The sequence below is a fragment of the Anomaloglossus baeobatrachus genome, unplaced genomic scaffold, assembly GCF_048569485.1.
Source record: "Anomaloglossus baeobatrachus isolate aAnoBae1 unplaced genomic scaffold, aAnoBae1.hap1 Scaffold_133, whole genome shotgun sequence".
In the NCBI taxonomy this organism is placed as follows: domain Eukaryota; kingdom Metazoa; phylum Chordata; class Amphibia; order Anura; family Aromobatidae; genus Anomaloglossus; species Anomaloglossus baeobatrachus.
The window spans coordinates 83,742-109,288 of record NW_027441903.1 but is presented as its reverse complement, the minus strand read 5'-3'; the positions used below and the strand labels follow the sequence as shown (position 1 = coordinate 109,288).

Here is a 25,547-nt window from a genome sequence, read left to right as displayed (position 1 = left end):
AGGAGCTGCAGAGGGGGAAGCTTTTAGGTTTCAAGCTAAATTTCTGATGACAGGTTCCCTAAGTGTTAGTGATCACCCAGTGTTGCGAGCCACCATGCCCTTGGTGATCTGCACGGTCAAGTTTTTTGGTAATACTCACTTTCTGGGACATTTGATCTATGATGCCCCATGGTGCGGTATCCTCCAGTGCTATTAGCGAGAAAATCCAGTTTTTGTAAATGATTTTCTTGTTACTTACATTGCAGGACACAGATCCCACACTATTTTTATTTCCACTTTTCCATTGTCCGTTCTAGTTGCCTATGGGCATTGTTCTCTTTCCTGAGTTCTGGTTCCTGGTTGTTTAGATTTGTTTATTTTTTTTCTTTCATTTCTTATTGCTTTTGGCTGCCTTGTGCCTGAGGAGAGGGCATAGCCCTCCAGGCAAAGGCCAAAGCTTTTTTCTACCTAGTGTTGACCTCCTAGTGGTAGTGCCTATTGGTGCAGTCTCCTCTAGAAAGGGACTTTATGGCACATCTAATAACATACAAATTAATTGGATTTTTATATGTAGATTTTCCGTGACTCCTGATTTTAGTTTCGATCTTCATTAACTTGCTTGTATATCAACAGAAAAACCTGCTCTTGAAGAAACGAAACGTCCTGCTGTACTTCCAATGCCTGATGCCAAGGAGTCCAGTTCTGTGCCTGCTCAAGCTGTGTTTCAGCCCATCCTGCCCCCTGAGCCACCACCATCTCCTCCCAAGCCAAAATTCAGTGAAGAGGTACTGCAAAATACCATCCTATACTGGTGTTAAGATAATTTCACATTTGTAACATGGCGGATTAGGAAGTCAGAAAAATGTGGTCTTGTATAGGCAACCCTTCTTTCAAAAGAAATTTGATGGCTCCAAATATTTATTTAACACCACATTCACACAAATCTGAGATTTCTTGGGCCTTTCGCAACCACCAATTACCGACATTACTGCATCCGTGTGCAGCTCCATTTGCTTGGAACCAATAAATATTCATTTTGACTATGTGCTTATACACCTAAACAGAGATTCTTTTGTTTTATGCAGGATGTGGCTTATGTCCTGGACGATGTTTTGGAGGATGCCATGAAAGAATTGAGTGCTCCTGTCATCCAAAGTGTGTCAGAATACATCTCAGCTGCACTTGGGTATATCTATTTCTTCTCCTTAATGCTTTATAGGGTATCTCTCAGGAGCACGCAAAGGAACATTAGCACATTTTGTTTACTAGATGATATTGTCAAATACATTCTAAATAGAGTATAAAAATGCCTTAAAAGTCTGATTGGTTGTCTTTTACAATCAGGATGCAACCCTTATTTCTCTCTCACCTTATTGGGGGACACAGGACCATGGGTATATGCTGCTGATACCAGGAGGTTGACACTAGGCAAACTTAAGAAAAAAAGTTAGCTCCTCCTCCGCAGTATATACCCTGTGACTGACCAGGAAGTAAGCCAGTTTTTTGCTTAGTGTCCTAGGAGGTGGACATGGGCCTCTTTTCAGGCCCTTTTGACTTTTACGTTTTTTTCCCAGTTCGGGCGCGTTTTTTAGCCCACTAACCTCTTTTCTGTTCTATTCTCACAGATGGGCGACAGGGTGTGCCACACTCCTGCTCTCCCACTAAAGAGGGTCACAGGGTGGCTCCGCCGCCAGGTCTCCCCTCTTCCTAAATTACCGGACGATGACTCTCTGCGTCACCCTGGTGCTCAGAGCCCCCCATATTTACGTCCTCCCAGGCTCCCCCTTGTCACGATTCTAGACAAGCGGCACCGAGAGTGGCGACATTCGGCAGTTCCAAGACCCGGATCAAGCCTGCCGTCTGCCTATTTGCTGCATGATGCGATGCAGCTGAGCTGAAGTCTGCGTACCTCCAGGTTCTTACCCAGCTGGCGCGGCTTCCAACGGATGCTCTGGACGAAGGTAGGGAACATCATCTCCAGGCAAGTCCTGTTCAGCTTGGAGCGGCGGGGAGAGGGTCTCTCTGCTTCAGCTGCTCTGTATGAAGCCCCGCCCCCGCAAGGTGGGGGCCGCTCCATCTCTGCATAACGCTGGGAGCCTCGTGCATACAGGCAGATATCCCGCCCCCACAAAGGTGAGGGCTCTATCTGCTCCTCACAGCTCTGCAGGAGGATATCAGCACAGGCTGTTTTCCGGCTCTGAAACCCTCAGGCTGCTGATACGCCCACGACAGTAGCGCCATCCTAGGGGAAGCGACATTCTGCCCGGGGGACACAGCCAGCAGCTTTCTGCTTCAGGGTCTGGACTGGGTAAGCTCTACTTGCTCAGGAGGCTTGGTGCTGCGGGTTCGAACTATTTACTGGAATAATACTGAAGGGTAGCCCTTGTCCGCACTAGGAGACTCTATAACTTCCATAGAAGTTAAAGAGAGCTAGCAGATTACTGCATCGCTTTGCATTATGTCTAATTCAAAAGCCCGGGAGACCCACACTCCCCTTATAGTGCGTTACTTAGGTTGCACGTCCTGCAATCAGAATCCCCCATCCCCCCACCTGTGTCAGGACTGCGATGCCCCAGTCGTGGTGACATCCCAGGATTCCCCCGTGGATGAGGACTCTTGCGTCCCCCACAAGTGGGCTTCCTTTCTCTCACAATCGGTAGCTGACCTAACCAAAGTCTCCCAGTCCCTGGTTTCGTTCTTACAGCACCTACCAGCTCTCCAACCTCCCTCGGGGAACCAGGACGACCCTGCTCCTCAGGCTACCTCGGAGGACCAGAACGACCCTGCACCCCAGGCTCAGGATAGGGTCCCCACCAGGATCCAGAAGAAATCCTCTAAACGGGTCTACACATGCAGCCCATCCACATCACACGATGACTCCCGAGTCCGATTCTGCGTCAGAGTCTGCCTACAATGATATGTCTCCAGAGTCGAACTCCGACTTGGACCTGGACGCGGAGCAGGCATCCGATATCCGGGAGATGGTTGACAGTTTAGTCTCGGATGTTCACCAGACTCTATCGGTAGAAGAAGATACGCCTGCGGCGGTTTCAAAAACAGTTTGCTTAAAAATCCTAAGTGAGTCCCAAGATATTTTTCTAATAATTCTAACTTTACCGCCATTCTGGTCAAGCAGAGAGCTCACCCAGAAAAAACGATTTTCTGGAAAATGACGTCTCTCCCTTTCTTTATCGTTCCTTTGGGAGACCCAGACCATGGGTGTTTAGCTTCTGCCTCCGGAGGACACACAAAGTACTACACTTAAAAGTGTAGCTCCTCCCTCTGAGCTTATACACCCCCTGGTAGCCAGTCCTAGCCAGTTTATCGCTTTGTGTTCAGGAGGTCATACATCCACACATGCATTCTCATCTGATTGTTTGACTTTTGGAAAGAGTTTGAAGAAAAGCGGGTCCATGTCTGGACTCCCGGCATGTCCCTTCTCACCCCACTGTGTCGGCGGTGTTGTTAAGGTTGATTTACAAGGCTGAAGCCTTACATGCCGCGCTCCTTCACCATCCCTTCTGGGCTCTGGCTTGAAGTGGGAGCCAGCACGGTCTCCATGCCTGGCAGGAGTCAGGTCTCCATCCACAGCCCCTTGAGGATTCTGTTGGACCGAACCACTCATCCCCAGGGACATGGCCCTGCGTCTCAGCAGCTAAGTACCTGAGACGTTTATGTTGGGGGTCCCGGTTCTTTATTGTAAGGGGAGAGTATGCTGTATGTGATTGTTTTTAACTTTTCCGGCGGGTTCTCCAGCTTTTGCCTGAGAACCGCGCCGATGGTGCCTGCTTGTCGGCCTCGCCGCTTAAATTTAGGCCCCGGCTTCGCCGGAGGCCTAGTTTAGTTTTCCTGCCCTCGCATGTCACTCATGCAGAGGGACAGGTTCGGCTCCTCCCGGCGGCCGTTCTACACAGGGGAGGAACACTCCCCACTGCTGGGGCGTCCCTCCTTCCCGGCAGGTCTCTATAGCCCTCCAGTTCCCGCTCTTTTATAGGAACGCCCCTAGTCCCGCCCCCTCCATTTCTCAGGCAGAGTTCACTCTGCTCTGGGACATCCTGCATTCTGCATCTCTGCTGAGGTGCTGCGCTCTGGGGGACCGGGTTTCGGGATCTGGAGGGCACACAACACCGCGCTCAGCGGTCTTGTAAGCCACAGCCGGTCTCCGGTTGTGGACCTCTGTATATTCTCCCTGGAGTTCATTCTCTGCAAAGCCCCCACTCCAGCAGCATGTCTCACACAAGGAGCAAGGCTCCGAAGCTTTATTCTGCATGCACTGCATGTAAGCTCCTGCTGCCTGAGCCGAGCATTTATCGACACTGTGATGGTTGCTCTAACTTGGTGCCACAGCCTGGAGTCTCACCCCCTGTGGTCTCTCAGGCTGCTGCTGCACCTGTGATTGAACCCCCGGCCTGGGTAGAGTCCTTTTCTAGGTCCATATCCCAGTCATTTGCTGAGTCCATGGGACTTTTGTCCAGGACTTTGATGAATATGCATCAGGCCCCCTCTCAGGGTGCCTCTAATACTCTTGACAGAGGACTCCTATCCTCTGACCTCCGTCCATCAGAGCTCACGGAGGATTCATCATCTGATCCCAGACCTTGTCCTTCTAAGAGAAGGCGCAGGGTTTCCTCCCCCTCCCCATCCCACGGCTCTGTCTCAAGAGCTGACTCTCAAGATGAGGAGGATGCTCTCACTGGGGGCTCGGAGGCTATGTATCCCATCGATTTCTCTGAGGGTGACTCAGATCTTAGTGATTTGATTGCTTCTATTAATTCTGTGCTGGATCTCAATCCGCCAGTATCAGAGGAGCAACTCTCTTTGGCAGAAAAACATCAGTTTACCTCGCCTAAGAGAGTGAAGAGTGTGTTCTTTAACCACTCCAGTTTTCAGACCGCTGTGACCAAACCCAGGGCCTGCCCTGACAAACGCTTTCCAAAGCGTGGTTCTCATGACCGGTTTCCATTTCCACCTGAGGTGGTCAAGGAGTGGTCTCACTCCCCAAAGGTAGACCCTCCGGTGTCTAGGCTATCAGCCCGGACCGTTGTGTCGGTGGCTGACGGCACCTCACTTAAGGATTCCACTGACCGTCAGATTGACCTTCTGGCCAAATCTGTGTACGAAGCTGCGGGGGCCGTGTTTTCCCCGATTTTTGCAGCAGTGTGGGCTCTCAAAGCCATCTCTGCTTCTCTAGAGGAGATGCATTCCCTCACCAGGGAATCTATGCCTGAGATGGTTACCTTAACTGCTCAGGCTTCAGCCTTTTCATCTTATGCCATGTCTGCCATGCTAGAGGCTGCTCACCGCACTGCGGTGGCTTCAGCTAATTCTCTTGTTATCCGCAGGATTTTGTGGCTTCGAGAGTGGAAGGCAGATGCTTCGTCCAAGAAGTTTCTTGCTGGGCTCCCTTTTGCTGGTTCACGGCTGTTTGGTGAACAGCTGGATGAAATCATTAAAGAAGCTACTGGCGGGAGGAGTACTTCCATGCCACAAACTAAGACCAGGAAACTTGCCCAGGGTAGGAATCAATCGAGGTTTCGTTCCTTTCGTTCCTCCAACTGGTCATCCTCTAAGCCTTCCGCCTCGTCCGCTAACTCAGCCAAGGATCAGAAATCCAACTGGCGCCCAAAAGCGCGTCCGCAGAAGACCGCAGGAGGTTCTGCCACTAAGGCAGCTTCCTCATGACTCTCGGCCCGCTCCAGCCACGTCCTTAGTCGGTGGCAGGCTCGCCCACTTTGGCGACGCTTGGTTAAAGCAGGTCTCCGATCAGTGGATGAGAGACATCATATCTCACGGCTACAGGATAGAATTCTCTTCCAGCCCTCCAAACAGATTTTTTCTCTCAACTCCCCCCTGCTCCAAGGCCGCCGCCTTCTCGCCGGCCGTGGCGTCCTTGCAGGCAAACGGAGTGATTGTCCCAGTTCCCGCTCAGGGACGGTTCAGAGGTTTTTACTCAAATCTCTTCCTAGTTCCAAAAAAGGACGGTACCTTCCGGCCCATCCTGGATCTCAAGCTTCTCAACAAGCTTGTCCGGGTGCGGCATTTTCGCATGGAGTCTCTGCGATCAGTCATTGCCTCTATGACCCAAGGGGAGTTCCTGGCGTCCATCGACATCAGAGATGCCTATCTACATGTGCCAATCGCAGTGTCACATCAGCGTTGGTTACGTTTTGCGATAGGAGAGGATCATTTCCAATTCGTGGCTCTCCACTTCGGGTTAGCCACGGCCCCTCGGGTATTCACCAAGGTCATGGCGGCAGTGATTGCGGTCCTGAACCTCCAGGGGTTAGCAGTGCTTCCTTATCTGGACAACCTTCTGGTCAAGGGTCCATCTAGCGCAGACTGTCAGCGGAGTGTTTCGCTCACTCTCGCCACCCTAGCCCAATTCGGGTGGATTGTCAATCATCCCAAATCCACTCTGACTCCGACCCAGAGTCTCACGTACCTAGGGATGCAGTTCCAGACTTTGCCGGCACTTGTGAAATTGCCCTTAATCAAACAGCAGTCTCTCCGGCTAGCGGTGCGCTCTCTCCTGAGGCCCCGCCGTTATTCCCTCAGGCGCCTGATGCAGGTGCTGGGTCAAATGGTGGCTTCCATGGAGGCGGTTCCCTTTGCCCAGTTCCATCTGCGTCCTCTGCAGCTGGACATTCTCCGCTGTTGGGACAAGCGGCCTTCCTCCTTACAGAGGTTACTGGCTCTGTCGCCACGGACCAGGAGCTCTCTTCAGTGGTGGCTTCGACCCCTCTCCCTGTCTCAAGGGCGCTCCTTCCTGGCTCCGTCCTGGGTGATTCTCACCACGGATGCCAGCCTATCCGGCTGGGGAGCGGTACATCTCCACCACAGAGCTCAGGGCACTTGGACTCTGTCCGAGTCAGCCCTTTCAATCAATGTGCTGGAAACCAGAGCTGTGCTTCTAGCTCTCCTAGCCTTTCACCACCTGTTGGCGGGCAGGCACATTCGAGTCCAGTCAGACAACGCGACAGCGGTTGCCTACATCAATCACCAAGGCGGGACACTCAGCCGCCTGGCAATGTTGGAGGTCCAACGCATTCTTCAATGGGCGGAGGGCTCCAAGTCCACCATATCCGCAGTCCACATCCCTGGCATAGAAAACTGGGAGGCAGATTATCTCAGCCGTCAATCCGTGAACGGTGGCGAGTGGTCTCTGCACCCGCAGTGTTTCAGTCAATCTGCCGCAAGTGGGGCACTCCGGACGTGGACCTAATGGCATCCCGTCACAACAACAAGGTTCCGGTTTACGTGGCTCGCTCCCACGATCCTCAGGCCTTCGCCGCGGACGCTCTGGTTCAAGACTGGTCCCAGTTTCGTCTGTCCTATGTGTTTCCCCCTCTAGCTCTCTTGCCCAGAGTCCTGCGCAAGATCAGAATGGAGGGCCGTCGAGTCATCCTCATTGCACCGGACTGGCCCAGGCGAGCTTGGTATCCGGACCTGCTCCAACTGTCCGTGGAGATGCCGTGGCATCTTCCGGACCGTCCAGACCTGCTCTCGCAAGGTCCGTTTTTCCGCCCAAATTCTGCGGCACTCAAATTGACGGCGTGGCTTTTGAGTCCTGGATTTTGACGGCTTCTGGTATTCCTCCTGAAGTCATCTCCACTATGACTCGGGCCCGTAAGTCTTCCTCCGTCAAGATCTATCACAGGACTTGGAAAATTTTCCTGTCCTGGTATCGCTCTTCCGGCCATTCTCCTTGGCCATTTTCGTTGCCGACCCTTCTGTCTTTTTTACAGTCCGGTCTGCAGCTAGGACTGTCCCTCAACTCTCTCAAGGGACAAGTCTCAGCTCTATCAGTGCTGTTCCAGCGGCGTCTCGCCCGGCTGGCTCAGATCCGCACCTTCATGCAAGGTGCGTCTCACATCATTCCGCCTTATCGGCGGCCCTTGGATCCCTGGGACCTTAACTTGGTCCTCACGGTATTGCAGAAACCCCCTTTGAGCCTCTTAGGGAGGTTTCTTTGTATCGTCTTTCTCAAAAGGTGGCCTTTCTAGTTGCCATAACTTCTCTCAGGAGAGTCTCTGATTTGGCTGCACTCTCCTCGGAGTCACCTTTTTTGGTTTTTCACCAAGACAAGGTAGTTCTCCGTCCGACCCCGGACTTTCTTCCTAAGGTGGTCTCTCCCTTCCACCTTAACCAGGATATTTCCTTGCCTTCCTTCTGTCCGGCCCCTGTTCATCGCTTTGAGAAAGCGCTGCATACTCTGGATCTGGTGCGTGCTCTCCGGATTTATGTGGCTCGCACCGCTGCGCTTAGGCGGTGCACCTCTCTTTCTTTGTCGCTCCATTGGGAGACCCAGACAATTGGGTGTATAGCTTCTGCCTCCGGAGGCCACACAAAGTATTACACTTTAAAAAGTGTAACCCCTCCCCTCTGCCTATACACCCTCCCGTGGATCACGGGCTCCTCAGTTTTATGCTTTGTGTGGAAGGAGGCACACATCCACTCATGCATTCTCATATTAGTTATGTCGGTTGGAAGAAAAGAGGGCCCCCACGGGGCCCCCGGCATGTTCCCTTCTCACCCCACTACGTCGGCGGTGTTGTTAAGGTTGAGGTACCCATTGCGGGTACAAAGAACGGAGCCTCATGCCGTCTCCTTCACCATCCCTTAGCGGCTCTGGGAGAAGTGGGATCCTGAGCGGTCATCCATTTACTGGGACCGTGCTCCCTCCGCAGCCCCTGTGGGAATCTGCCGGACCGGAGTCTAGTCAACCTCAGGGACCGGGCCCTGCATCTCAAAGGTACTCTGTATCCCCATAGGGGACTGTGCAGGAGCGCACCTTCTTCCCGGATGCTGCGGCAGCTGCTGAATTGTGAAGGCCGGAGGACTTCCGCGCCGACCGTGCCTGCTTGTCGGGCGCGGTCTCAAATTTAGTCCCCGGCTTCATCGCGGCCTAGTCGCAAAAATCCCGCCCCCGGGCCTGCCTGTCAGGGGTAAGGGCGGGACTGCCGACCTGACGTCGGATGTGAGGGCTGGAGCATCCTGCATGTTTCCTCCCCCCTCACGGATCACTGTTGGGACCCCAGATTTCCGCACTTTCCTGGCGCCGCCCACGGCTCCACTCCTCCCCTGAGAGCTCCGGCAGCCATTTTTTGGCATTCTGCCGGTGGAGGATTCTCTGTGAAGAACTCTGCAGCTCCGGGGGACCTAAGGCAGGGAATCTGGAGGACACACACACTCCGCTTGTTAGCGGTCGGTAAGCCACACCGGTCACCCGGTGCTGGTTCCCCTAGGGTGCCGGAATAGATACGTATTTATATATATATATATTTCTGTTCGGTCGGGCTGTTTACCCTTTATTGCCCATATACCCTCAGTGATCATTCTCATAGGAGATAACAGCATGTCGTCCACAAGGAGCAAAGCTGTTAAGGCACAGGGTTTTTTTTGCGGCCTGTACCTCTTGTGGGGCTATGTTACCTGCGGGTGCCACCTACCCTCACTGTGAGCAATGCTCGACCCCTGTTTCGCTTGCTCAGCCGGAGCCTCGGTCACTAGTGGGCCCCTCTTCTCAGGTAGACCCCCCTGCTCCCCCTGGCCAGGCGGCAGGGACAGAGTTCGCCTCTTTTGCTGAGAAACTCTCTGAGTCTCTGACACAATCCATGGCTCAGTCTAAGGACAAATGGTCTGCCAAGCTGCTAGAAGCTTTGCAGTCCAGACCGGTCCTTACACAGGCCCCGGCCCCTGTTGGATCGGCGCCTCCGGGCCCCTCTCGGTCCGCCCCGCAGCGCGCTCCCAGGTTGGGCCCTAGGTCTCACGTGGAGGACTCCTGCCCGGACCACAGTCCTAGACAGGCTAAACAAGCTCGCTGGGAATCTTCCCCGACTTCTTCACGCTGCTCGGGTTCCCAGCTCGAGGACTCTCTGGAGGACGAGGCGGACGTCGCAGCTCAGGGCTCTGACCCTGACGTCGCCCTTAACCTTGATACACCTGAAGGGGACGCCTTAGTGAATGATCTTATCTCGTCCATCAACCAGGTGTTGGATCTCTCTCCCCCGCCTCCTCCTGTAGAGGAGTCGGCGTCTCAGCAGGAGAAACACCAGTTTAGGTTTCCCAAACGTACACGTAGTGCGTTTTTCGATCACTCTAACTTCAGAGACGCTGTCCAGAAGCCCAGAGCGGTTCCGGACAAGCGCTTTACTAAGCGCCTCACTGACACGCATTACCCCTTCCCCTCGGAAGTCATTAAGGGTTGGGCTCAATGTCCCAAGGTGGATCCTCCAGTCTCTAGATTGGCGGCTAGATCCGTGGTATCGGTGGCAGATGGCTCATCGCTAAAAGATGCCACGGACAGGCAGAGCTCCTGGTGAAGTCCATCTATGAGGCCACGGGCGCGTCTTTTGCCCCGGCCTTTGCAGCCGTGTGGGCACTCCAAGCTATCTCAGCTTGTCTGGCTGAGATTAATGCTGTCACACGCAATTCTGCTCCGCAAGTTGCGTCTTTGACTTCTCAAGCGTCAGCTTTTTCTTCCTACGCCATGAACGCAGTCCTAGACTCTGCTAGCCGTACAGCTGTGGCATCCGCTAACTCTGTGGCAGTCCGTAGGGCCATGTGGCTGCGCGAATGGAAGGCAGACTCTGCCTCCAAGAGGTTCTTAACCGGTTTGCCGTTTTCTGGCGACCGCTTGTTTGGCGAACGATTGGATGAGATTATTAAAGAATCCAAGGGAAAGGACTCCTCCTTACCCCAGTCCAAACCTAAGAGACCTCAGCAACGGAAAATACAATCGAGGTTTCGGTCCTTTCGGCCCTCCGCCAAGCCCCAATCCTCTTCGTCCAGCAGGCCGGAAAAAGGCCAGAGGAACTCCTATGCGTGGCGGTCCAAGTCACGCCCCCAAAAGGCCGCAGGAGGCACTGCCTCCAAGACGGCCTCCTCATGACTCTCGGCCTCCCCTAGCCGCATCCTCGGTCGGTGGCAGGCTCTCCCACTTTGGAGACGCCTGGTGGCCACATGTTCAAGACCGATGGGTGAGAGACATTCTGTCTCACGGTTACAGGATAGAGTTCAGCTCTCGTCCTGCGGCTCGTTTCTTCAGAACCTCCCCGCCCCCCGCCCAGGCCGATGCGCTTTTTCAGGCAGTGGACGCTCTGAAGACAGAAGGAGTTGTGATCCCCGTTCCCCTTCAGGAACGTGGTCGCGGCTTTTACTCCAACTTGTTCGTGGTGCCAAAAAAGGACGGATCATTCCGTCCCGTTCTGGACCTCAAGCTACTCAACAGATATGTGAGAACCAGACGGTTTCAGATGGAATCTCTCCGCTCGGTCATTGCCTCGATGTCACAAGGAGACTTCCTAGCATCGATCGACATCAAGGATGCTTATCTCCACGTGCCGATCGCTCCCGAACATCAACGCTTCTTGCGTTTTGCCATCGGGGACGAACACCTTCAGTTCGTGGCATTGCCTTTCGGCTTGGCAACAGCCCCACGGGTTTTCACCAAAGTCATGGCATCCGTTGTGGCGGTCCTACACTCTCAGGGCCACTCGGTGATTCCCTACTTAGACGATCTCCTAGTCAGGGCCCCTTCTCGGGTGGCGTGTCAACACAGCCTTACCGTCGCTCTGGCGACTCTCCAGCAGTTCGGGTGGATCATCAACTTCCCGAAATCCAAGTTGACACCGACCCAATCACTGACTTACCTCGGGATGGAGTTTCATACACAGTCAGCGGTAATCAAGCTACCGCGGGACAAACAGCTTTCTCTGCAGGCAGGGGTTCAATCACTTCTTCGGGGTCAGTCACACCCCTTAAGGCGCCTCATGCACTTCCTGGGGAAGATGGTGGCAGCAATGGAGGCAGTGCCGTTTGCGCAATTCCATCTGCGGCCACTCCAATGGGACATTCTCCGCAAATGGGACAGGAGGTCGGCTTCCCTCGACAGGAACGTCTCTCTTTCCCTTGCAACCAAGACGTCACTTCAGTGGTGGCTCCTTCCCAATTCTCTATCGCAGGGAAAATCCTTCCTACCCCCAACTTGGGCTGTGGTCACCACGGACGCGAGCCTGTCAGGGTGGGGAGCGGTTTTTCTCCACCACAGGGCTCAGGGAACCTGGACTCCGATCGAGTCTTCCCTTCAGATCAATGTTCTGGAGATAAGGGCAGTGTATCTAGCCCTATTGGCTTTCCATCAGTGGCTGGAGGGCAGGCAGATCCGTATCCAGTCGGACAACGCCACTGCCGTCGCATACATCAACCACCAAGGCGGCACTCGCAGTCGTCAAGCCTTCCAGGAAGTCCGGCGGATTCTGCAGTGGGTGGAAGCCACAGCCTCCACCATCTCCGCAGTTCACATCCCGGGCGTAGAAAACTGGGAAGCAGATTTTCTCAGTCGTCAGGGCATGGATGCGGGGGAATGGTCTCTGCACCCAGAAGTGTTTCGAGAGATCTGTCACCGCTGGGGAACGCCGGACGTCGATCTCATGGCGTCACGGCACAACAACAAAGTCCCGGCATTCATGGCACGGTCTCAGGATCACAGAGCTCTGGCGGCGGACGCGTTAGTTCAGGATTGGTCGCAGTTTCGACTGCCTTATGTGTTTCCTCCTCTGGCGATGCTGCCCAGAGTGTTACGCAAGATCAGGTCCGACTGCCGTCGCGCCATTCTCGTCGCTCCAGACTGGCCGAGGCGGTCGTGGTACCCGGATCTGTGGCATCTCACGGTGGGTCAACCGTGGGCGCTTCCAGACCGCCCAGACTTGTTGTCTCAAGGCCCGTTTTTCCATCTGAATTCCGTGGCCCTCAACCTGACTGTGTGGCCATTGAGTCCTGGCTCCTAGCGTCTTCGGGGTTATCTCAGGATGTCATTGCCACCATGAGACAGGCCAGGAAGTCAACGTCCGCCAAGATCTATTACAGGTCTTGGCAAATCTTCTTATCCTGGTGCTCTGATAACGGTTTTCTTCCATGGCCGTTTGCCTTACCCACTTTTCTTTCCTTCCTTCAATCCGGAATGGACAAGGGTTTGTCACTCGGCTCTCTCAAGGGCCAAGTATCGGCGCTCTCCGTATTTTTTCAAAAGCGCCTAGCCAGGCTTCCGCAGGTCCGCACGTTCCTGCAGGGAGTTTGCCACATAGTCCCACCTTACAAGCGCCCACTGGAACCCTGGGATCTTAACAGGGTACTAACGGCTCTTCAGAAACCACCTTTCGAGCCGCTGCGGGATGTATTTTTATCACGTCTTTCGCAGAAGGTGGCCTTTCTAGTGGCAGTTACATCACTCCGGAGAGTGTCTGAACTGGCAGCGCTGTCATGCAAAGCCCCCTTCCTGGTGTTTCACCAGGATAAGGTGGTTCTGCGTCCGGTCCCGGATTTTCTCCCTAAGGTGGTATCTCCTTTTCATCTCAATCAGGATATCTCCTTGCCTTCATTTTGCCCTAATCCAATTCACCAATGTGAAAAGGATTTGCACTCTTTGGATCTGGTGAGAGCACTCCGACTCTACGTGTCTCGCACGGCGCCCCTGCGTCGTTCAGATGCGCTCTTTGTCCTTGTCGCTGGCCAGCGCAAGGGTTCGCAGGCTTCCAAGTCAACCTTGGCTCGGTGGATCAAGGAACCGATTCTCGAAGCCTACCGTTCTTCTGGGCTTCCGCTTCCTTCAGGGCTGAAAGTCCACTCTACCAGAGCCGTGGGTGCGTCCTGGGCATTGCGGCACCGGGCGACGGCTCAGCAGGTGTGTCAGGCAGCTACGTGGTCTAGTCTGCACACTTTCACGAAGCACTATCAAGTGCATACCTATGCTTCGGCAGCCGCCAGTCTAGGTAGGCGAGTCCTTCAGGCGGCGGTTGCCCACCTGTAAGAGGGGGCCGTTTCGGCTCTTTTTATTGAGGTATTCTTTTACCCACCCAGGGACTGCTTTTGGACGTCCCAATTGTCTGGGTCTCCCAATGGAGCGACAAAGAAGGGAATTTTGTTTACTTACCGTAAATTCCTTTTCTTCTAGCTCCTATTGGGAGACTCAGCACCCGCCCCTGTACCCTTCGGGCTGGTTGTTCTTTTGTGTACACATGTTGTTTCATGTTGAATTGTTCTTTTGGTTCATGGTTTTCAGTTTTCCGAACATCCTTCGGATTGAATTTACCCTAGACCAATTTATAAGTTTTCTCCTTCCTGCTTTTGCACCAAAACTGAGGAGCCCGTGATCCACGGGAGGGTGTATAGGCAGAGGGGAGGGGTTACACTTTTTAAAGTGTAATACATTGTGTGGCCTCCGGAGGCAGAAGCTATACACCCAATTGTCTGGGTCTCCCAATAGGAGCTAGAAGAAAAGGAATTTACGGTAAGTAAACAAAATTCCCTTCTTTTGTGCTAACCACAGGGCGGCGCAAGGGTCTCTCTGCTTCTAAGCCGACCTTGGCCCGTTGGATTAGATCGACCATTTCGGACGCCTACCAGAGTACTCAGGTGCCTCCCCCGCCGGGGATCAAAGCACACTCGACCAGAGCTGTCGGTGCCTCTTGGGCTTTTAGGCACCAGGCTACGGCTCAACAAGTCTGTCAGGCTGCCACTTGGACTAGCCTGCATACCTTTTCGAAGCACTACCAAGTGCATGCTCATGCTTCGGCAGATGCGAGCTTGGGCAGACGCATCCTTCAGGCGGCTGTCGCCCACTTGTGAAGTTAGGCTCCGCCTACTTCTTAGTTTTTTCTGTTTATTCCCACCCAGGGACAGCTTTGGAACACCCCATGGTCTGGGTCTCCCAAAGGAACGATAAAGAAAAAGAGAATTTTGTTACTTACCGTAAATTCTTTTTCTTATAGTTCCGTATTGGGAGACCCAGCTCCCTCCCTGTTGCCTGTTGGCAATTTTCTTGTTCCATGTGTTATCACCGGCTGTTGTCGTGGACAGAGTCTCCGGTTGTTCCGGTTCTTACTCGGTTCTACTTGTGGGTGGCTATTCTCCTTCAGCTTTTGCACTAAACTGGCTAGGACTGGCTACCAGGGGGTGTATAAGCTCAGAGGGAGGAGCTACACTTTTTAGTGTAGTACTTTGTGTGTCCTCCGGAGGCAGAAGCTAAACACCCATGGTCTGGGTCTCCCAATACGGAACTATAAGAAAAAGAATTTACGGTAAGTAACAAAATTCTTTTTTCTATCCGTTCTCTCTGGAAATAGTGAAGGATTGGGCAGAGTCCCCTGCTGTCGATCATCCTGTGTCTCGACTGGCCAAGCACATGGTACTCTCCATTCATAGTTAGAGTTACATAGGTTGAAAAAAGGTCCATCTAGTTCAACCTTCCTCCACCAATTCTACATTTTGTCCCCAAGTCACTTATAACCAACAATGTTGTGTGTACTGAGGAAATCATCCAGCCCTTTTTTAAAAGCTGTTATACTATCTGCCATTACTACCTCTTGTGGTAGAGCAGTCAGACTGTGGAATGTCCTAACTGCCTGACAGTGCCTCTCTCAAAGAACCCACCGACCGCACCATTGAGGCTATAGCTCGGTCTATTTTTGAGACGGCAGGTTCCTCCCTCTGCCCCTCATTTGCCGCAGTGTGGGTTGCCAAGGCTCTTGCCGTCTGGAGTAAGAGTTTACGGAGAGTCCTCCGTGCAGAGGATCTGCCTGCCGAATTGGTTGAGCTGACCAACCAAATATCCATGGCTGCCAAATACTTTATATACGCTTCACTAGACTCTGCAAATTATGCCGCCATGGCGGCCAGCAATTCGGTGGTAATCTGTCGGATTCTCTGGCTTGCAGCCTGGTGTGCAGATAATGACCGGGTAACTGGGTTACCCTTTCAGGGGTTTCGCCTTTTCGGCGAAACACTTGAGAGAATAATTGCTGATGCAACAGGATGTAAGTGCACCTCTCAACCACAACAGCGCCCAAAGCGCGAACCTCGCAAAAGATTCCCCTGGCGTTTTCGGCCCTTTCGGAACTTTACCTGTCAGCCACTCGCAAAATCTGAACGATCCTCCTGGCGCAGCGAGCAAAAGCCTGGACCCTCCAAGACTAACATGACCTGGCGCTCCCATCCTAGGCAGCCCAGGTCCGGTCTCACCATTCCTTCTCAGCATGACGCCAGTCATCCCCCGACCACCGTAGGAGGTCGAATGCTCCTCTTCCAGGACGTCTGGCTTTCCTACATAGATGATGCTTGGGTGCGAGAACGCGTATCTACCGGGTACAAAATCGAGTTAACCTTTCTCTCTAAGAGACGTATCCTGCAATCACGCATTCCCAAATCCGCAGCCCAGAATCGGGCCTTGTCTCAGGCTATCGCGGTACTTGGCTACGCTGGTGTCATCGTACCAGTTCCCACCGAACAACGTTACACAGGTTTGTACTTGAACTTTTTTCGTGGTTCCCAAAACGGACGGCTCGGCCCGTCCTATTTTAGACCTCAAGAGGCTAAACAGGGCAGTGCAGACTCACCCCTTCCGCATGGAATCCCTAAGATCTGTGGTTGCATCCATGGAACCGGGAGAATTCCTGGCCTCCATCGATATACAATATGCCTACTTGCACATTCCAATCTGCAAAGCTCACCAGAGGTTCCTTCGGTTCGCAATTGGGGAGGAGCACTTCCAATTTACGGCTCTCCCCTTTGGCCTAGCCACGGCACCTCAAGTCTTTTACCAAGGTCATGGCAGCTGTCATGACCGTGCTTCGTCCCAGAGGTATTGTAGTCATTCCGTATCTGGACGACTTCCTCATAAAGGGACAGTCATTTCTTGCCTGCTCAGAGAGTGTGCAAATCTGCTTGGACACTCTCTCGAGGTTGGGCTGGCTCGTCAACCACCAAAAGTCCTCTCTAGTTCCATCTCAACATCTTGTCTTTTTGGGCATGGTCCTAGACACTTCTCGAGCCCGGATGTTTCTACCAGTAGAGAAATGGACTTCCCTGAGACAGGGCACTCAGGCCCTCCGGCGCAAGTGCCGCCTACCTTTGTGGTTCTGGATGAGAATTTTAGGGAAGATGGTGGCGGCGTCCCGTTTGCTCAGTTTCACCTTCGTCCTCTTCAGCTGGCTCTCCTTTCGGCGTGGACAGGAAACTAGCATCCCTGGATCGCCCAGTTTGTCTTTCCCAGAGGGTGATTCACTCCCTACTCTGGTGGACCCATCACTCTTCGCTCTCCCAAGGGAGATCCTTCCTCCTGATTCACTGGAAAGTAGTCACGACAGAGGCCAGCTTGATAGATTGGGGAGCCATGTTCCATCAACAAATGGTTCAGGGTCGCTGGTCTCTCGCAGAACGCACTCTCCCGATCAAAGTTCTGGAGTTAAGGGTCATTTTTCTCTCTGGTCGGGTTTCCCTGTTCGGATTCAATCCAACAACGCCACTGCAGTGGCATACATAAATCATGAAGCAGGGACCAGCATCTTAGCAATTATTAAGGAAGTCACCAAGATCCTTCGTTGGGCAGAGAATCACACCTCTGCTATCTCCAAGGTTCACATCCCAGGAGTAGCGAACTGGGCAGCAGACTTCCTAAGCCGACAAGGTTTGGCTGCGGGAGAATGGTCCCTCCACGACAAAGTGTTCCATCAGACCTGTCACAGGTGGGGTCCTCTGGACGTGGACCTCATGATATCTCTCGAACGCCAAGGTCTTCCCATTCATGGCCCGATCCCGCGACCCATACGCAATAGGCTCTGACGCCCTGGTCCTGCTGTGGTCGCTGTTTCGTCTCCCTTACATATTCCCTCCGCTCCCCCTCATTCCAAGACTGATCAAGAAGATCAAGGCGTTGGGAGTCTCTGTGATACTAGTAGCTCCAGATTGGCCCAGGAGGACCTGGTACTCGTAATGCGTACATTAACTAGGTGACACTCCCTGGCGGCTTCCCAACCGCCCAGATCTTCTGTCGCAGGGGCTGATTTGCCACCAGAATTCTGCACGGCTGCGTTTGACGGCGTGGCTCTTGAATCCTGGATTCAACCAGGTCATTTCCACTACAATAAATCCTAGAAAGCCCTCCTTGACTCGCATTTATTATAGAACCTAGAGATCATTTCTTTCGTGATTCGAACAACATGGAATGTCGCCGCTTACCTTTTTCTTGTCCAATACCCTGACCTTTTTGCAGGTGTGACTTGATTCGGGCCTAGCCCTCAGTACCCTCAAGGGACAGGTCTCCGCCCTTTCGTTTTTTTTCCCGAAGCAGCTAGCTGCTCGATTGCAGATTCATACCTTTCTTCAGGGGGTAGCCCATCTGGTTCCCCCCCTATCGTCAGCCTCTGCATCCATGGGACCTTAATCTGGTTTTAGGAGTCCTCCAGCCTTTTGAACCACTGCGAGAAATCTCGCTCTCTTCACTTTCCTGTAAAGTTGCGTTTTTAGTGGCTATCACGTCAGTGAGGCGCGTTTCGGAATTGGCGACCCTCTCCTGTCGGGTTCCCCACCTGTTTTCTTACCAGGACAAGGTTGTTCTCCGGCCCTCACCGTCCTTCCTCCCAAAGGTTGTTTCTCCAAATCATCTAATTGAAGAAATCGTCCTGCCTTCATTCTGCCCTGCTCCGGTTCATTCATTTGAGAAGTCCCTGCATAATCTTGATCTTGTCAGAGCTCTGAGTATCTATATCTCTCGGATCGCGCCGTTTCGCAAATCAGACGCACGCTTTGTACTTTCAGAGGGGCACAAGAAGGGTGCTTCAGCCTCGAAATCCACGATTGGCCGTTGGATTAGATCAGCTATCCGAGAGGCGTACAGGGTCAAAGGCGTCAGCCTCCCGGGAGGGGTGAAGGCTCATTCCACCCGAGTGGTGGGAGCTTCTTGGGCTGTTCGCCATCAAGCTTCGGCGGCTCAACTTTGCCAAGCCACTATCTGGTCCAGCGTCCACACGTTCAACAGGTTCTACAGAGTACATATGCAGGCGTCTATGGATGCTGGCCTGGGGAGACCGGTTTTGCAGGTGGCAGTGACTCACCTCTGACTCGGAGGGACCCCTGTTTTCAATTACTACCTTTTATAGTTAATGGTCAGTTGGTTTGTCTGACCTTACCAGTTGTTAATGGTTTTGTTCCCACCCAGGGACTGCTTTTGGACATCCCATGGTCCTGTGTCCCCCAATAAGGCGAGAGAGAAAGGAAGATTTTTGTGTTTTCACCATAAAATCTTTTTCTCTGAGCCTTCATTGGGGGGGACAGCACCCATCCTGTTTGGATTAGAATTTTTCTCATCCCTTACGTAATCTACAGCTACAGCTCCTCCTCCTACTTTTTACTTTTACACTAAACTGTCTTAGTTCCCGGTCAGTCACAGGATGTACACTGAGGAGGAGCTAACTTTTTTTCTTTAGTTTGCCTAATATCAACCTCCTGGCAACAGCAGCATACACCCATGGTCCTGTGTCCCCCAATGAAGGCTCAGAGAAAAAGATTTTACGGTGAGTACACAATCTTTCTTTTCAGATTATAGGAAGCACCTTACTATAAATAGCACTCCAGTAATACACACACACCTCTGCTACATACACACACACACACACCTCTGCTGAATAAACAAACACACACACACACACCTCTGCTACATACACACACACACATCTGCTGCATACACACACACACACCTCTGCTGCATACACACACACATCTGCTGCATACACACACACATCTGCTGCATACACACACACATCTGCTGCATACACACACACACACCTCTGCTGCATACACACAGCTCTGCTGCATATATATATATATATTATACACACACACCTCTGCTGCATACACACACATACACACCTCTGCTGCATAGACACACATCTGCTGCATATACACCACACACAGCTCTGCTGCATATATACACACACACCTCTGCTGCATACACACACACATACACACACGCACACCTCTGCTGCATACACACACCTCTGCTGAATACACACCTCTACTACATGCATCTTAAACTGATTTTCCTAATAAGTAATTTATTGCAAGGTATAAAGTCTTTTTATTCCCCATACTTTCCTTTTTCCGCCAGACTTACCACGTGACTGATATCCTTGTAAGATCCTTCACCTCCAGTGTGAATTTTTGTACTGTTTATTTCTTTATCGTTCCTTTGCGAGACCCAGACCATGGGTGTTTAGCTTCTGCCTCCGGAGGACACACAAAGTACTACACTCAAAAGTGTAGCTCCTCCCTCTGAGCTTATACATTCCCTGGTAGCCAGTCCTAGCCAGTTTATTGCTTTGTGTCAGGAGGCATACATCCACACATGCATTCTCATCTGATTTGTTTGACTTTTGGAAAGAGTTTGAAGAAAAGCGGGTCCATGTCTGGACTCCCGGCATGTCCCTTCTCACCCTACTGTGTCGGCGGTGTTGTTAAGGTTGATTTACAAGGCTGCAGCCTTACATGCCGCGCTCCTTCACCATCCCTTCTGGGCTCTGGCTTGAAGTGGGAGCCAGCACGGTCTACATGCCTGGCAGGAGTCCGGTCTCCATCCACAGCCCCTTGAGGATTCTGTTGGACCGGAGCACTCATCCCCAGGGACATGGCCCTGCGTCTCAGCAGCTAAGTACCTGAGACGTTTATGTTGGGGGTCCCGGTTCTTTATTGTAAGGGGAGAGTATGCTGTATGTGATTGTTTTAACTTTTCCGGCGGGTTCTCTAGCTTTTGCCTGAGAACCGCGCCGATGGTGCCTGCTTGTCGGCCTCGCCGCTTAAATTTAGGCCCTGGCTTCGCCGGAGGCCTAGTTTCATTTTCCTACCCTCGCATGTCACTCATGCAGAGGGACAGGTTCGGCTCCTCCCGGCGGCCATTCTACACAGGGGAGGGACACTCCCCACTGCTGGGGCGTCCCTACTTCCCTGCAGGTCTCTATAGCCCTCCAGTTCCCGCTCTTTTATAGGAACGCCCTCTTCTCAGGCAGAGTTCACTCTGCTCTGGGACATCCTGCATTCTGCATCTCTGCTGAGCTGCTACGACTGGGGGACCGGGCTTCGGGATCTGGAGGGCACACAACACCGCGCTCAGCGGTCTGGTAAGCCACAGCCGGTCTCCGGTTGTGGACCTCTGTATATTCTCCCTGGGGTTCATTTTCTGCAAAGCCCCCACTCCAGCAGCATGTCTCACACAAGGAGCAAAGCTCCAAAGCCTTATTCTGCATGCACTGCATGTAAGCTCCTGCTGCCTGAGCTGAGCACCTATCCACATTGTGATGTCTGCTCTAACTTGGCGGTGCCACAGCCTGGAGTCTCACCCCCAGTGGTCTCTCAGGCTGCTGCTGCACCTGTGATTGAACCCCCGGCCTGGGTAGAGTCCTTTTCTAGGTCCATATCCCAATCATTTGCTGAGTCCATGGGGCTTTTGTCCAGGACTTTGATGAATATGCCTCTAATACTCTTGACAGAGGACTCCTATCCTCTGACCTCCGTCCATCGGAGCTCACGGAGGATTCATCATCTGATCCCAGACCCCGTCCTTCTAAGAGAAGGCGCAGGGTTTCCTCCCCCTCCCCATCCCACGGCTCTGTCTCAAGAGCTGACTCTCTAGATGAGGAGGATGCCCTCACTGGGGGCTCGGAGGCTATGTATCTCATCAATTTCTCTGAGGGTGACTCAGATCTTAGTGATTTGATTGCTTCTATTAATTCTGTGCTGGATCTCAATCCGCCAGTATCAGAGGAGCAACTCTCTTTGGCAGAAAAACATCAGTTTACCTCGCCTAAGAGAGTGAAGAGTGTGTTCTTTAACCACTCCAGTTTTCAGACCGCTGTGACCAAACCCAGGGCCTGCCCTGACAAACGCTTTCCAAAGCGTGGTTCTGATGACCGGTTTCCATTTCCACCTGAGATGGTCAAGGAGTGGTCTCACTCCCCAAAGGTAGACCCTCCAGTGTCTAGGCTCTCAGCCCGGACCGTTGTGTCGGTGGCTGACGGCACCTCACTTAAGGATTCCACTGACCGTCAGATTGACCTTCTGGCCAAATCTGTGTATGAAGCTGCGGGGGCCGCGTTTTCCCTGACTTTTGCAGCAGTGTGGGCTCTCAAAGCCATCTCTGCTTCTCTAGAGGAGATGCATTCCCTCACCAAGGAATCTATGCCTGAGATGGTTACCTTAACTGCTCAGGCTTCAGCTTTTTCGTCCTATGCCATGTCTGCCATGCTAGAGGCTGCTTACCGCACTGCGGTGGCTTCAGCTAATTCTCTTGTTATCTGCAGGATTTTGTGGCTTCAAGAGTGGAAGGCAGATGCTTCTTCCAAGAAGTTTCTTGCTGGGCTCCCTTTTGCTGGTTCACGGCTGTTTGGTGAACAGCTGGATGAAATCATTAAAGAAGCTACTGGCGGGAAGAGTACTTCCATGCCACAAACCAAGACCAGGAAACCCGCCCAGGGTAGGAATCAATCGAGGTTTCGTTCCTTTCGTTCCTCCAACTGGTCATCCTCTAAGCCTTCCGCCTCGTCCGCTAACTCAGCCAAGGATCAGAAATCCAACTGGCGCCCAAAAGCGCATACGCAGGAGGTTCTGCCACTAAGGCAGCTTCCTCATGACTCTCGGCCCGCTCCAGCCACGTCCTTAGTCGGTGGCAGGCTCGCCCACTTTGGCGACGCTTGGTTAAAGCAAGTCTCCGATCAGTGGGTGAGAGACATCATATCTCACGGCTACAGGATAGAATTCTCTTCCAGCCCTCCAAACAGATTTTTTCTCTCAACTCCCCCCTGCTCCAAGGCCGCCGCCTTCTCGCAGGCCGTGGCGTCCTTGCAGGCAAACGGAGTGATTGTCCCAGTTCCCGCTCAGGAACGGTTCAGAGGTTTTTACTCAAATCTCTTCCTAGTTCCGAAAAAGGACGGTACCTTCCGGCCCATCCTGGATCTCAAGCTTCTCAACAAGCATGTCCGGGTGCGGCATTTTCGCATGGAGTCTCTGCAATCAGTCATTGCCTCTATGACCCAAGGGGAGTTCCTGGCGTCCATCGACATCAGAGATGCCTATCTACATGTGTCAATCGCAGTGTCCCATCAGCGTTGGTTACGTTTTGCGATAGGAGAGGATCATTTCCAATTCGTGGCTCTCCCCTTCGGGTTAGCCACGGCCCCTCGGGTATTCACCAAGGTCATGGCGGCAGTGATTGCGGTCCTGCACCTCCAGGGGTTAGCAGTGCTTCCTTATCTGGACGACCTTCTGGTCAAGGGTGCATCCAGCGCAGACTGTCAGCGGAGTGTTTCGCTCACTCTCGCCACCCTAGCCCAATTCGGGTGGATTGTCAATCTTCCCAAATCCACTCTGACTCCGACCCAGAGTCTCCCGTACCTAGGGATGCAGTTCGAGACTTTGCCGGCACTTGTGAAGTTGCCCTTAGACAAACAGCAGTCTCTCCGGCTAGCGGTGCGCTCTCTCCTGAGGCCCCGCCGTTATACCCTCAGGCGTCTGATGCAGGTGCTGGGTCAAATGGTGGCCTCCATGGAGGCGGTTCCCTTTGCCCAGTTCCATCTGCGTCCTCTGCAGCTGGACATTCTCCGCTGTTGGGACAAGCGGCCTTCCTCCTTACACAGGTTAGTGGCTCTGTCGCCACGGACCAGGAGCTCTCTTCAGTGGTGGCTTCGGCCCCTCTCCCTGTCCCAAGGGCGCTCCTTCCTGGCCCCGTCCTGGGTGATTCTCACCACGGATGCCAGTCTATCCGGCTGGGGAGCGGTATGTCTCCACCACAGCCGCCTGGCAATGTTGGAGGTCCAACGCATTCTTCAATGGGCGGAGGACTCAAAGTCCACCATATCCGCAGTCCACATCCCTGGCGTAGAAAACTGGGAGGCAGATTATCTCAGCCGTCAATCCGTGAACGGTGGCGAGTAGTCTCTGCACCCGGCAGTGTTTCAGTCAATCTGCCGCAAGTGGGGCACTCCGGACGTGGACCTAATGGCATTCCGTCACAACAACAAGGTTCCGGTTTACGTGGCTCGCTCCCACGATCCTCAGGCCTTCGCCGCGGACGCTCTGGTTCAAGACTGGTCCCAGTTTCGTCTGTCCTACGTGTTTCCCCCTCTAGCTCTCTTGCCCAGAGTCCTGCGCAAGATCAGAATGGAGGGCCGTCGAGTCATCCTCATTGCACCGGACTGGCCCAGGCGAGCTTGGTATCCGGACCTGCTCCAACTGTCCGTGGAGATGCCGTGGCATCTTCCGGACCGTCCAGACCTTCTCTCGCAAGGTCCGTTTTTCCGCCCGACTTCTGCGGCACTCAAATTGACGGCGTGGCTCTTGAGTCCTGGATTTTGACGGCTTCTGGTATTCTTCCTGAAGTCATCTCCACTATGACTCGGGCCCGTAAGTCTTCCTCCGTCAAGATCTATCACAGGACTTGGAAAATTTTCCTGTCCTGGTGTCGCTCTTCCGGCCATTCTCGTTGCCGACCCTTCTGTCTTTTTTACAGTCCGGTCTGCAGCTAGGACTGTCCCTCAACTCTCTCAAGGGACAAGTCTCAGCTCTATCAGTGCTGTTCCAGCGGCGTCTCGCCCGGCTGGCTCAGGTCCGCACCTTCATGCAAGGTGCGTCTCACATCATTCCGCCTTATCGGCGGCCCTTGGATCCCTGGGACCTTAACTTGGTCCTCACGGTATTGCAGAAACCCCCTTTCGAGCCCCTTAGGGAGGTTTCTTTGTATCGTCTTTCTCAAAAGGTGGCCTTTCTAGTTGCCATAACTTCTCTCAGGAGAGTCTCTGATTTGGCTGCGCTCTCCTCGGAGTCACCTTTTTTGGTTTTTCACCAAGACAAGGTAGTTCTCGGTCCGACCCTGGACTTTCTTCCTAAGGTGGTCTCTCCCTTCCACCTTAACCAGGATATTTCCTTGCCTTCCTTCTGTCCGGCCCCTGTTCATCGCTTTGAGAAAGCGCTGCATACTCTAGATCTGGTGCGTGCTCTCCGGATCTATGTGTCTCGCACCGCTGCGCTTAGGCGGTGCACCTCTCTTTTTGTGCTAACCACAGGGCGGCGCAAGGGTCTCTCTGCTTCTAAGCCGACCTTGGCCCGTTGGATTAGATCGACCATTTCGGACGCCTACCAGAGCACTCAGGTGCCTCCCCCTCCGGGGATCAAAGCACACTCGACCAGAGCTGTCGGTGCCTCTTGGGCTTTTAGGCACCAGGCTACGGCTCAACAAGTCTGTCAGGCTGCCACTTGGACTAGCCTGCATACCTTTTCGAAGCACTACCAAGTGCATGCTCATGCTTCGGCAGATGCAAGCTTGGGCAGACGCATCCTTCAGGCGGCTGTCGCCCACTTGTGAAGTTAGGCTCCGCCTACTTCTTAGTTTTTTCTGTTTATTCCCACCCAGGGACAGCTTTGGAACATCCCATGGTCTGGGTCTCCCAAAGGAACGATAAAGAAAAAGAGAATTTTGTTACTTACCGTAAATTCTTTTTCTTATAGTTCCGTATTGGGAGACCCAGCTCCCTCCCTGTTGCCTGTTGGCAATTTTCTTGTTCCATGTGTTATCACTGGCTGTTGTCGTGGACAGGGTCTCCGGTTGTTCCGGTTCTTACTCGGTTCTACTTGTGGGTGGCTATTCTCCTTCAGCTTTTGCACTAAACTGGCTAGGACTGGCTACCAGGGGGTGTATAAGCTCAGAGGGAGGAGCTACACTTTTAAGTGTAGTACTTTGTTTGTCCTCCGGA

The 25,547-nt window shown here is 53.0% G+C and overlaps 1 pseudogene; it reads left to right on the top strand.

Annotated features, from left to right (window-relative positions):
- LOC142260560 (germinal-center associated nuclear protein-like) overlaps positions 1 to 25,547 on the top strand; it is an 87,937-nt pseudogene that overhangs the window by 32,150 nt on the left and 30,240 nt on the right.